Source organism: Nycticebus coucang, chromosome 12, assembly GCF_027406575.1.
Source record: "Nycticebus coucang isolate mNycCou1 chromosome 12, mNycCou1.pri, whole genome shotgun sequence".
NCBI lineage: Eukaryota > Metazoa > Chordata > Mammalia > Primates > Lorisidae > Nycticebus > Nycticebus coucang.
In genome coordinates this window covers 7,757,220-7,769,309 of record NC_069791.1, presented here as the reverse complement: position 1 = coordinate 7,769,309, position 12,090 = coordinate 7,757,220, and the positions used below count along the sequence as shown (strand labels likewise).

Below are 12,090 nucleotides of genomic sequence, written 5' to 3'. Positions count from 1 at the left end.
TTTTGTTCCAAAAATGTGGCAATTTCCTTCTTAATCTCATCTCTGACCCAGCTATCATTCAGCATAACTTCCATGTTTTTGTATTAATATGCAGATTCATATTGTTACTGAGTTCAACTTTTATTCCATGGTGGTCTGAGAAGATGCAAAGAATAGTTTCTATTCCTTTAAATTTACTGAGGTTAGACTTGTGACCTAAGATGTGATTGATTTTGGAGTATGATCCATGGGCTGATGAGAAGTATGTGTATTCAGTTTTGTTGGTATGAAATGTTGTGTAGATGTCTGCTAAATCCGAATGTTGGATGGTTAGGTTTAAATCTACAATTTCTTTGCTCAGCTTCTTATTGGAGGATCAATCCCACACTGCCAAAGGAGTGTTGAAGTCTCCAACTATTATGGATCTGAGGAAATCAAGTTGCTCATGTCTGTTACAGTTTCTCTTATAAATTGAGGTGCATTCTAGTTGGGTGCATAGATATTAATAATTGAAATCTCATCATATTGAGTATTACCATTAACAAATATGAAGTGACCATTCTTATCCTTCCTTACTTTTGTTGGTTTAAAGCCTATTGTATCTGCAAATAAAATTGCAACACCTGCTTTTTTCTGATTACCATTTGACTGAAATATGGATGACCATCCTTTCACCCTGAGTCTATATTTGTCTTTTCAGGTAAGATGTGACTCTTGCATGCAGCAAATATCTGGCCAGAGTTTTTGTATCCAGTCAGCTAACCTGTGACTCTTTAGAGGACAGTTTAAACTGTTCACATTAATGGAGACTATTGATAAGTCTGGTAAAATTTTGGGTATCGAGTTTTTCAAAAGTCCAGTGGACATTTTTAATCCTTTTGCCACTGTGGAAGTTGTAGTTTGATCAAAAGTTTCTGAGTGAGTTTACTTTTGTGTTAGAGGATTGAGCTGGTCATTATGGAGGATAGGTCTGAGAATCTCCTGAAGAGCTGGTTTGGTTATGGCAAATTTCTTCAACATATGAATGTTGTGATGGTATTTAATTTCTCCATCATAAATGAAACTCAGTTTATCTGGATACAGGGTCCGGGGTTGAAAGTTATTTTGCTTTAGGAGATTAAAAGTTGATGACCACCCTCTTCTGGCTTGAAAAATTTCAGCAGCGAGATCTGCAGTCATTCTAATATTCTTCCCTTTGTACGTAATGTATTTCTTATGTCTTGCTGCTTTCAGAATAAAACTATGGAACACTTCATGAATTTGTGTGTCATCCTTATGCAGGGGCCATGCTAATCTTCTCTGTATCTTTCCAATTTTAGTATATGTGCTGCTGAAGCGAGCACGCAAAGCAAAATTTTAACGAAGGCTTTTGAACATTTTTCCTCCTTGATTCCTCAATTGACTGACAGTTTGTCATTTTTAAAAGGGTTTACGTTTTTCACTGTCGTTATGCGAGGCATAATGCCTTATATCCTCTCTTCATGAGGTGATTTCTCAAATAGAACACACCCAAGGTTCTCCATCTCCCAAGGAAAAATGCTCTTAGAATCACTTCTTGTAATACATGGTTTTCACAAGATGTAATTCTCAAATTCTTGATTGAGAAAAAATTTGTTCACATTGAAATACAAAACATTTTTATTGTGTTTGAAAGTTTTTGTATGGATCTTTTAAGGCAAAATTGCATTCTCTTAGGAAAGACAACCACTGTGGGTTAGGGGTTTCTTTTGTTTTTCTTCTTCTTCAACTTTACTCAAATAAAACAATATAGTATTTATTTACTTTTCTGACTGGCTATTTTTCAGTCAACACCCTGTTTTGAGGTTTATCCACGCCACAGCACACACCCATTGCCTTTTCCTTTTTATCACCAGATACCACTCACATTCCATTGTAGGAATGTGCCACAGTTTGTTTATTCACTTACCTTTGAGTGGATGTTTGAGGTATTTCTAGGTTTTGACTGTTATGAATAACGTGCTATGAATATTTGTTTACAAATGTTTGTACATTTCTCTTGGGTATGAACAAGGAGTGAAATTGCTGAGTCATGGTGTAGGTATGTATTAATCCTCACACTTATGGGCGGTGCCTATGGCTCAGTGGGTAGGGCGCCGGCCCCATATTCTGAGGGTGGTGGGTTTGAACCCAGCCCCGGCCAAATTGCAACAGAAAAATAGCTGTGCATTGTGGCAAGTGCCTGTGGTCCCAGCTGCTTGGGAGGTTGAGGCAAGAGAATCACCAAAGCCCAAGAGTTGGAGGTTGCTGTGAGTTGTGATGCCATAGCACTCTACTGCGGGTGACAAAGTGAGACTCTGTCTCTTAAAAAAAAAAATCCTCACACTTTTGTATCTTGCTCTTAACTACAAAAAAATAGCCTAAGACATTGGCTAACAGTTCATTAAATGTATATGTGATCTTGGGGCAGGATATTCCTGACATCAGATATGACTTACTTTTATGAGGAGCTTGACTTTGAGTTTACTCAGATTATGGAAGACATCCCTTAAGCTAGACAGCTGGCTACTTAATTAATTAATTAAAAATAAATTTATTGTCCTAAATGCTGGAGATACAAAGATATATGATCTCCACTCTGCTAAATCTCATGGTCAAGTGGGGAAGACGGACACATCAACCAGCATCGGTAGCATCAGGATAAAGCTGCAGAGGCTGGCATGTGGACGAGGGCAGTTATCTCTGCCCATGGAGATAGTGGGAGACATTTAGAGGAGGAGACGTCTGAACCTCATCGTGAAGGATGTCTAGGAGTCTGTAGGTGGCAGGGATATATGAGGGTGGAGCAGACAGCTGGATGCAGAACGGGGACCACACAGCATGGTAGGATGACTTGCATGGATCTCAAAAGGTAACCAAAATTCAGATTATGAGAAGTGTCACAAGTTCTTTGGACTCATGGTTATAGAAGTGGAGATTCTATCAAAGGAGAACAGTACCACAAATTACTGTTGATTGCACTGGTAAAGAGACTTCTTTATACATCTGGTCCTTGAGTAACCACAACATCACTTTGGATTAACTAAGGTGTCAAGAAACTTTGTGTCCCATGGCCATGCCAGGGCCCGACACAGAGCGCCCCTTTTTTTGGGACCCCTGCTCCTCATGGAGATAGCCCTCTTCCTCCTAGAAGCCTTTTCTGTAGATTCCCTCTCCTGCTCACATCCTTGGCATTAGTCGGAGTGTGGTAGGGGTCCGCTCTCTTCGTCTGTTACTGACACCATCACCATTCTCTTTTATTCCATGTTTTCTCCTGAAGAATAATAATAGTTCCACTCTCCCTATGCCAAGGAACAAAGAAAACCAAAATCTCTTCCTGGGCCATTTTCTTTTTCTATTCTCATGTGCTTAGTCTTCAAATGTGTCCAGGCTCTCATGCTCTGTCTCCGAGGAGGTGTTCCCACTTTCCAGCTTGACCTGGCCACATGAGAAGTCGAAACTCTCTAGCAAGTTACCAGGGACTGTAAGGACACAGCCCACAATTCCTTAACAAAATTGCTACTCCAACCCCTGTGGGTTTGTTGAGGTGGCACCTTCCCCTCTGCTTTTGCCCTGTCACCAGGGCCCTGGCTGCCACTTTGATCAAGTGTTAAAAGAATGATCTATGAAGTGGGCTTCCTCCTTTCTCATCTTCCAGGATGACTTTTCTACAACAGAACCTGGGAACCCCAAGCTGGGCCAATGAGGTGCCCAGTGTCACACTACTGAGCTGGGACAGGTGTGCATAGCCCCTCGGCCGGCAATCTGGATTGAGAGTGACAGTGATAAAAGCAAATGACCAGCCTTTGGAGAGTGAGAGACGGCAGGAAGGGGCTGGGTTTCATCAACGTAAGAGATGGCTAGGGAGGGTGACCGAGGACACTCATTCACATCAGCAATACATTGTCACCACCGTTCATTTTTACAGATTGTATTCAGTGTAGATGGAGTTAGTTCTTTGAACTCTCAGGTATTCTTTTCACATGGCTGTGGCCTCCTCCTCAATGGCAAATCCATCTCCAGAGCCTGATGCCTGCTCTGGCTGCTGCAGTCATCCCATTCTGGGTGGTCCTTGAGCTGGTGCTGCATGGCCCAGAGTGGTGCTTCACACCTCTCTACTGGGGGACGTGCTTTGGACTCTTCTGAGCTCACATTCTGAAGTAACAACACTGGGGCAAGTGAGACCTAGCATTTTAGAGCTGGAGTCCAGGCCATGGAAAGGGATAGAAACAGGGAAGAGGCTCTGCGTTTACAAACTTGCATCCTCAGGAGACATTTGAGGGGGCCTGGTTTGGCTTCTGTGTGTTGGGCTATAAAGGCTCTTCCCCTCCCTCCGTTTTCCATTACCCCAGTGAGATACATGCTCTGGTGGCATTTTATAAGCAACAACAACAACTGAGCCCTGTAGAAACCCAAAATGTAGCAGTCACGAACTTCTGTATGACAGAAGTTTTTTTCTCTTTCTGATAAAGTCCAGGTGGCTGGTTCAGGGGTGAGCCATGCCACAGCATCAGGATCCCAGGCTCCTGCTGTCTCTTGGCTTGCTTTGTGTGACTGAAACCTCCTGGTGCACGGTGGCAGCCTGATGCCCCAGGTTGCAGGACAAAGGGACAAAGGAGAGGCAGCAAAGTGTACACAGACGTGCCTGGCCTTTGGGACAGTGGATGAAAACTACCGCTTGATGCCACCTGCTTTCCATTGGCCATAATGTCATCACGTGCCAGCCCTTCACTGGAGGAGTCTGGGAAATGCAGTATTTATTCCAGGTAGCCAAGTACTCAGTGAAGCATGGTGATTTTTATTTCTGGAGGCACACACAGAATAAAAGTGAGCCCTGCTCTCTCTTCACCTTGTCTCAAGCCTCCTTCTGGCTCCTGAGATCCCACTTTTCTGTGCTGTGGACCTTTTTCATACTGCAGGATGGTTTCAGACCATTTCTCGGCCAGGGAGAAGAGTCAGCTTAAATATTCGAGTTGTTTGGATCTGCAGTGCTTTTCAAAGTCAATCAAACCAATGGTGTATCAAGGACAATGGATACACCTGACTCTTAATAATAGGTCAGGCTTTCTCATGCCGGTTTTGTTAGTCAGTTCCGGGCAGGAAATTAAATCAGGAGAGACGGGCATTCGCTTAAACAGCTTCCCGTCTAGCCTCCAGCCTCTCCCTCCTGCGAGGGAACATTGTTGGATGAGAGATTTTCTTTTTTCTGCCCGAGGCAGCCAATGTGCAGCAGCGTAATAGATTTGTTTCATTTCCATGGGACTAAAGGTTATGAGATAATATTAAGGAAAGGATTAACACAAGAGTCAAATTATTGGATTAACTGACTGATTAACTCCTGTAAATCTGGCCCTAGAGGTGAGTCACGGCAATTGAGTACTATGTGAACTACACTATCTCCTTATTTTGCTTTTAAAAATCACCTTTTCCCGTGCTTGAGAATGTAAGTACCATTAGATTACACCATAGACAACAAATTAAATATTAATTCTCTGCAATTCAAGTGCAATAAATGTATTATCTTATACTTTTTAATCTTCCTATAGCCATTTAGATAGTATCTGACTAAAAGCAGGGTCTTATAGTCTATAGATAGTGTGTATGTGTATATCTAGACACACATATTTAAAAAGCCATTTTACATGGTCATAACATTTTTCTCAACATGAGAAAATGTTTTCTTTCCTCTTTATCTCCTCTCTATGTCTTACCAAAGAAAATACACCCCCAGAATGTTTCGAACAAGAAAGTACATGAGTATACAAACAATATCTGTTTATTGAATTGAATCATTTACCTGCTTTCCAAAGCACTGTGCAAAGAATGGTTTTCTTTCCACACCTCGAATTGGTAAAGCTGCTTCGGAGCGCCTGGACATTGCTTTGCACAGAGGCAGTGGAACATGAGCTCAGAGCACAGTCTCCGTGAGAGGCGGCCTGCAGTGGCACGTGAGGCCCTGGCCTGGCACTGCCTGGCTGTGTTTGCTCTCACCTCTTCCACTTACCAACCACATCACTGTAGGCAATTTGCTTAATTTCTTTATGCCTTGAATTCCTTTCTCTGCATTAGGGTTGATAATAACAGTACTCAACCTGCGAGTTTTGAGGATTGCAAATTAACATGTCTATTTAGTAGTGCCTGACATAATACACACTACATGACATTCTTGCTTTAATTATTTGGTCTTCTTCTCTAAGACATGGTTTATACTTGATGAAAATCTATGAAAAACATTCAGCACCTCCCCGGTGGCCTGGTGCAGATACCAGTGGTACCGTTCATCTCTCAGCACGGTTCAGTGAGTGGGGCCCAGAGTGGAATGCCACAAATGAGGACTGTAGAGTCAGACAGTTCAGGGCTTAGATTGTGGTTGTACCACCTATCAGCTGTGTGGCCTTGGCCAGATTGCTGACCCCTTCTGAGCCATGGGAAGGATCACTGAGGAGATTGAAGAGGGAAAGTTTGGAAAGCCACTTTGCCGTGTATCTGGCTCATGGTGAGTGCTCAGGAAAAGGGCTTTTTACTCTTGTGGCTGAATTGGAGGAAGAAAATCCAAAAGCTTAGAGTAGGAAGGGGTGGAATATTTCTTTCCTTTTATGCCTGTATTTTCTTTTGGGTGTAAGGTTAAGACAAATACCTAAACAAATCCTTTGCTGAAATAATGTCTCAAAAAGCTGCTAATGTTAATTGCATGTTAACTAGTTAAAATTCAATTATTCAGAATATGTGGGAAACCTTTTGACAAATTAGACTGAATTATGGCAAGTATAAGAACATGAACATTCTAATTCACAGCATGCACAGAGATTTCACCACAGGGCTGTGCCTAGGCACATACAATTAAAAAAAATCTGCGTTCTTCTAAATCACCAGTTTGACGGAATTATTTTGTTTTTCAAACTGATTTGCTACCATGTTACTCATGAACTAAGGTACAAATTAAACTATATCCACATTTAAATGCAAAAATCATTATTGTTGATAATGTGCCCCCAATTTTCTACAATACACTGGTAACTGTTGTGAGGTGGGAGCATAATTATATTCACAATGCTGTATACGGCTGTCTTGTAGCTGTAACAATCACTATATTTTGCATAATGTATTATACCAACAAATATTTATGACATTTTATATGCAAAGTAGCATGATAAACCCAGAAATAAACTTAAAGCAATGCCCAATGCCTTCAAAATTTGCCTTAACTAAATGGCTTTTTATTTTCACTCAGTTTAAATAATTACCCAATAGCGAAAGAAATTTTCTCTGATAGGACATGATATGAAAAACGATGGGGAAAGTAATTGAGCTCTAATAGCTTGGGAACAAAGCTCTGGCCCTCTTCTCTGCCCTTTGCTTCCCTGGGTACAAATGAGGCTCCGGGGCTCCATTATTCCTGCCCCAGAATGTACAGCAACTGTGTGGAGAAGCTACCTGGTCACTCCCAGTGCACCTCTGTGGGTTGCCAGTCATTTGGGACAGAATTTAGTGGCAAGATTTTGCCAGTACCATCTTGAATGTTAACAATGGAAAGACTTTATTAAAGGGTCTCTGTTTTCAATATTGGTTTTGTTGAAAGTCTATTTTCAAGAATATTTACATGAGAGTTATATAGAAAAACAGATTAAAAAGATTTATTATGAAAAGTTGGAAACTATTATAAACACAAATGTAAATAATACCCATAATCACACTTTTGATTTATCAATATTATTAGCATCACGGTATATTTCTTATTGTAAAGATTATAAAAAACACATATCTGGGAACTAAGAGAAAACCTAAAATGGTACCATATTGCTTTGAATACAAAAAGGCTGAAAATGAGTATTTAGGACTAATGGCCCTCCAGTTCTGGCCTTTTCTGTTCTTCAGTTCACTTTGCACATGCCGTTTTCCTTAACTCATTATTTCCCACCCAAATACTTTAAATGTAAATCTAACTTGCTCCCATGACATCATCGTAATGCTGACATAATACTGGTTGTCACTTGTTGCTTGACAGCTAGACACTAAGCACCATGCAAGGTTTTCCAACATTCCATTTTCACAACTTCCCTCTGAGGCAGGTACCCCACCTTGCACAGAGAGAAAAGGATGAGGTGCAGGGAAGTGATTGTCTTGTCTAGAGTCACATGCTAAGTGGCAGAGTGGGAAAATCAAACTTACACGGGACACTTACAGCCTTCGCCTATCTGGACCATACTTCTGTTTTGAAATCCTCCACATTGGCCCAATAGGTATATTTACCACTCTCCAAAGACTCCATCAAGCTTCTGTGTTCTGCCATTCTGTAAGATCCATTTAAGTCTGGTCTTCATTCATTTATCCATCCATCCATCCATCCCTTATGGTGCACTGCAGGCGCTGTGCTAGGTGCCACTCTGAGCCATTTCCCAGCTGTGCTGACTGCTCTCTGACTGTCACATCATTTGTTATATGTCTGTCTCCCCAGCTCGATTGTACAGGACTGATTCTGAGCTAGTGGTGGTACTGTCTCTTTAGGGAGCATTTGAAAATGTGTGACAATCTTTGTTATTATAATGACTATATTATAATGAGTTGCCGTTGGCATTTAGTGCCCAGAGGTCTGAAAGATTAATTAAATGTTGTACAATGTATGAGATTGTCCTGCACAAGGGAACATTGTCCCATCCCAAATGACAATAATGGTGTCCCCCTCCAGAAACAGCTGCAAATGGATATAGGGCAAAAATCTTCTCTTGTTATAAATTCTGTGTCTTTATCAAGTTTGGATCCCACTCGTAGAAAGTGTTGGTTTGCTATAATGATGATGTTCTATTGATTAACTAAAAAGTTAAAGTGACATTTTCAGAGATTCTTTAATGTAGGGGTAGAATATGACAATTTTAAAGATTTATTCAGAGGAAAGAAAATGATTTTCTGACACAAATGAAAAGTCCTCATCAATATGTGAAATCTTAAAATAGTCATAAAATATTTCTCCAAAATATTTCTATAGCTCTCCCAAATGAGCTGGTAGAGCTCATTGCTGCTAACAGAGTTATGTCTACTTGGTTTGTAGGCAGCAGGCCATGAACCAGGAGTACAACCCCTCCAAAATTCACTAATTTTAAGCAGATAAATAATATGATAAAAGGTAGAGAAACTATGTACTTATTTGTAGTGGACACCTGTCATTTTTATTTGGTCATCCAGTATTTAATCTCCCTCCCTATTCTTGGGGAATCCCTCATCAGATGTAGCGTTTTTGGTGGGTGGCAGGGTTTCCATCACACCACTTCCTGGATGCCAGGGCGTGAACACATGAATTAGGCTCAGGCAGTCAGATACTGGGGCTTGGCTTTCCAGGGATTGAAAGGTTTACTGTAGTGGAGCGTGCCGGATTCCCCAACACCAATTCTATCTTTTTTTCTTTTTTGAAGCAGATCCCCTATACTCCAAGTATTAGATTGGCATTTAGCTGCCTAGATGCTGGATTTTTCTGGATCCCTTGCAGCTAGGGGTGACCATGTGGTTAACTTTGGCCAGTTGGTGGTAAGTGGGAGTGATGTATGTAGCTTTTAAGTCATATCTGTAAAAAGAAGCATTTCACTCTTTAATTTCTTCCTTTCTGTGGGCTGCAGCTTGGACACAGCACTGGAGAGGCATCCATGCAAATACAGGCAACATCTCAGAGAATGGAGACACAGGAAGGGTGGGCTACAGGGGCCGCCCACACCCCTTGCTCCCCTTTCTTCTCAGAGGAGAAGGAAGTGAATCTTCTCTCTTGTTCAAGTCACTGTTATTTGGTCTCTGTTAAGGAAGCAGAATCCCCAGTTAGCATCTGTCCATTCTCTAAGCCTGGTCTTTGAACCTCCCTTAGGAACCTTTGAACCTTCCACAAGCCCTCCATAACTTTCCAACAAATTCCTTTTTTATTTGGAATTTCCAGAGACTGTTTCTGTTGTTTGCAATAGTTAATGGAAGTATGTCAAATAAATGCACCTTAAAATATGAAATTGGCTGAACCCAGGAAGTTGAGCAAACAGCAATGAGGTCTCATGACTCAAATCTGGACGGCTGTCAGCTCTTAGTCTCAGTAGTGAGACAGCTGATTGACCTAAGGCCTGCTGCAATTTGGTGCTTAGATCTGCCTACAAAGGCAGAGCATGCTTAGCCTGAAAGTGAAACAAGAGAGAAAATAAATCCCACAACTTGGTGAAGAGAGGCTTTTATGTAGTAGTCTATAATCCAAAATGGCTTAGGGTTTAGCAATCTGAAACCTGACAGGGCTGAAAAGCCTCTTTTCCAAGCTGAAGTTGGTGAAAGGAAAAGAAAGGAGGTGAGACGTAGCTGAAGACAAGGTGGGAGCTGAGAGAAACCTCAGTCCTCCCAGACCCTCCCAGGCACAGCCTGCTGAGAGAAGAAATAGTTGTCTCTTGAAGATGCAGCTGGGTGTGCCTTCAGGGGAGTCTGTTATTGTTCCCTTCCCTGCACAGTCTGTGTGGAAACCACTACATAAAGTAACAGAAGAGAAAAATTCTCAGTCTCAGACTCATAGTCTGTAGCTTGATAAGACCTCTGCCTTGGTTACTAATGACATCCATTGGTTCTGGGATAGGTTCAAGATACATAGCAGTGAGAGTTAGGGAGATGCTTCCAGAATTTTCTGGGAAGGGAACTTACCTGATATTCTGTGGGTGGTACCTGGAAAGCTGCTTTTTCCCCCTGACCCTGAATAAGGGACCATGAAGCCCAGAGGTACGTGCGACGTAAAGAAAGCCAGACCTGGGATGTAGCCCTGAGCCTGTGAAAGGCAGAGAAAAGAGCAGAAGGAACTGGGTGTTTTGTGATGCAGTGCTGAGCTGCTATATGTCAAGTTCAGCCTTCTGCCTTCTTTATCTCTAGACTTTTTAGTTAAATGAGCTAATGCTTTGCTGTTTAATCCAAGCCAAATTGAACTTTCTGTTAGTTACAACCTAAGTATCATAAATGATACATGTTTTTCTCAATCATCTAATTTAGAAGCTTGGCCTTTTAACATGTGAGATTCTGCAAGGTCTCCAGCAATAGTACCCAAGCTGGTTTATGACAAATCTTGTCAGTGAGAGATTCTCATAAGCGCTGCATATCTGACACGTAAGTCCAAACTTCTCCCAAGAATTCAATATCATCTTAGTGGTTCTTATCAATATCTCTAAAAGCCCAGGTACCTTCTCCTTCACCTTCACAGTTATCCCAGTCCACACTGTCAGGAGCGGTCCCTGTCAGGTGCTTCCTGAGTACCGTCCCAAAGATTTGCCTCCAAACTTTCCACCTTTCCATCCTGTTGCCATTTGTCTGAGGAACTTTTAGTGAAGTCATCATAGCAATCATCCTATTTAATGTTTCTCTCACTTTTCCTTGCGGAATATTTTGAACTGACAGATTGTTTTTATGTAAATATCACCAAAACTGTATGCACCTTTCTCAGAAGGCAAAGTTTTACATTATCGTACCAAATGGTTTATTTTATACTTGCAAAATTTGTGTGAAATTGTTCCAAAATGGTGTCAGATTGCTCTTTAACATGGTTAGTAAGGATCAATGATCTATTCAGTAATCTTGAATGGGGTAATTGAGTTATAACTGGAGTTCACCATAGACAAACATTTCTGTCCAAATAGAATCCAAGGGGTGCTGGATCAATTCCTTTTTCAAACAGGCACCTATCTGAGGGCTAAATTCTTTTCATCTGCTTACCAGGGTGGGAGATCCAAGTCTGCTTATCCATATAAAGTAAAAGATCATCTCACGGTAGGCTTAGACAAGAGTGGGAACATCTCAGTGCCTTGGAAGCTTATTCTGAGTAGAGGATGAAGGACAGACTAACTCACCTCTGTGTGTTTGGTCAGTCCTGAAATTTCTACCTTGTTGCTTATTTTTCAAGAACCTAAAATTAGGTCTAACGTAAAGAAGAGAATCACTCCAAGTCGTAAGAAGTGCCCACCATACCCAGAAAATTCTCTGGTATTGGAGGAGTATTGGAGTTGTCTTCCTACAACTGAAGAAATAAAGCCTATTTACTCTCTTATGGAGCTCAGCAAAGTTAGTGTTTATCCAGTGATTTTTAAAATGACTTGAGAATACACTTTAGAGTAAGTCATCCTG

General features: G+C 41.3%; 1 non-coding gene across 1 annotated transcript; it reads right to left on the bottom strand.

The window, feature by feature from the left end:
• Positions 1-1,215: 1,215 nt before the first annotated feature.
• Positions 1,216-1,322, bottom strand: LOC128562844 (U6 spliceosomal RNA). Its single transcript, XR_008373544.1, has one exon. It is a non-coding gene; the product is annotated as a U6 spliceosomal RNA (small nuclear RNA).
• Positions 1,323-12,090: the final 10,768 nt, after the last annotated feature.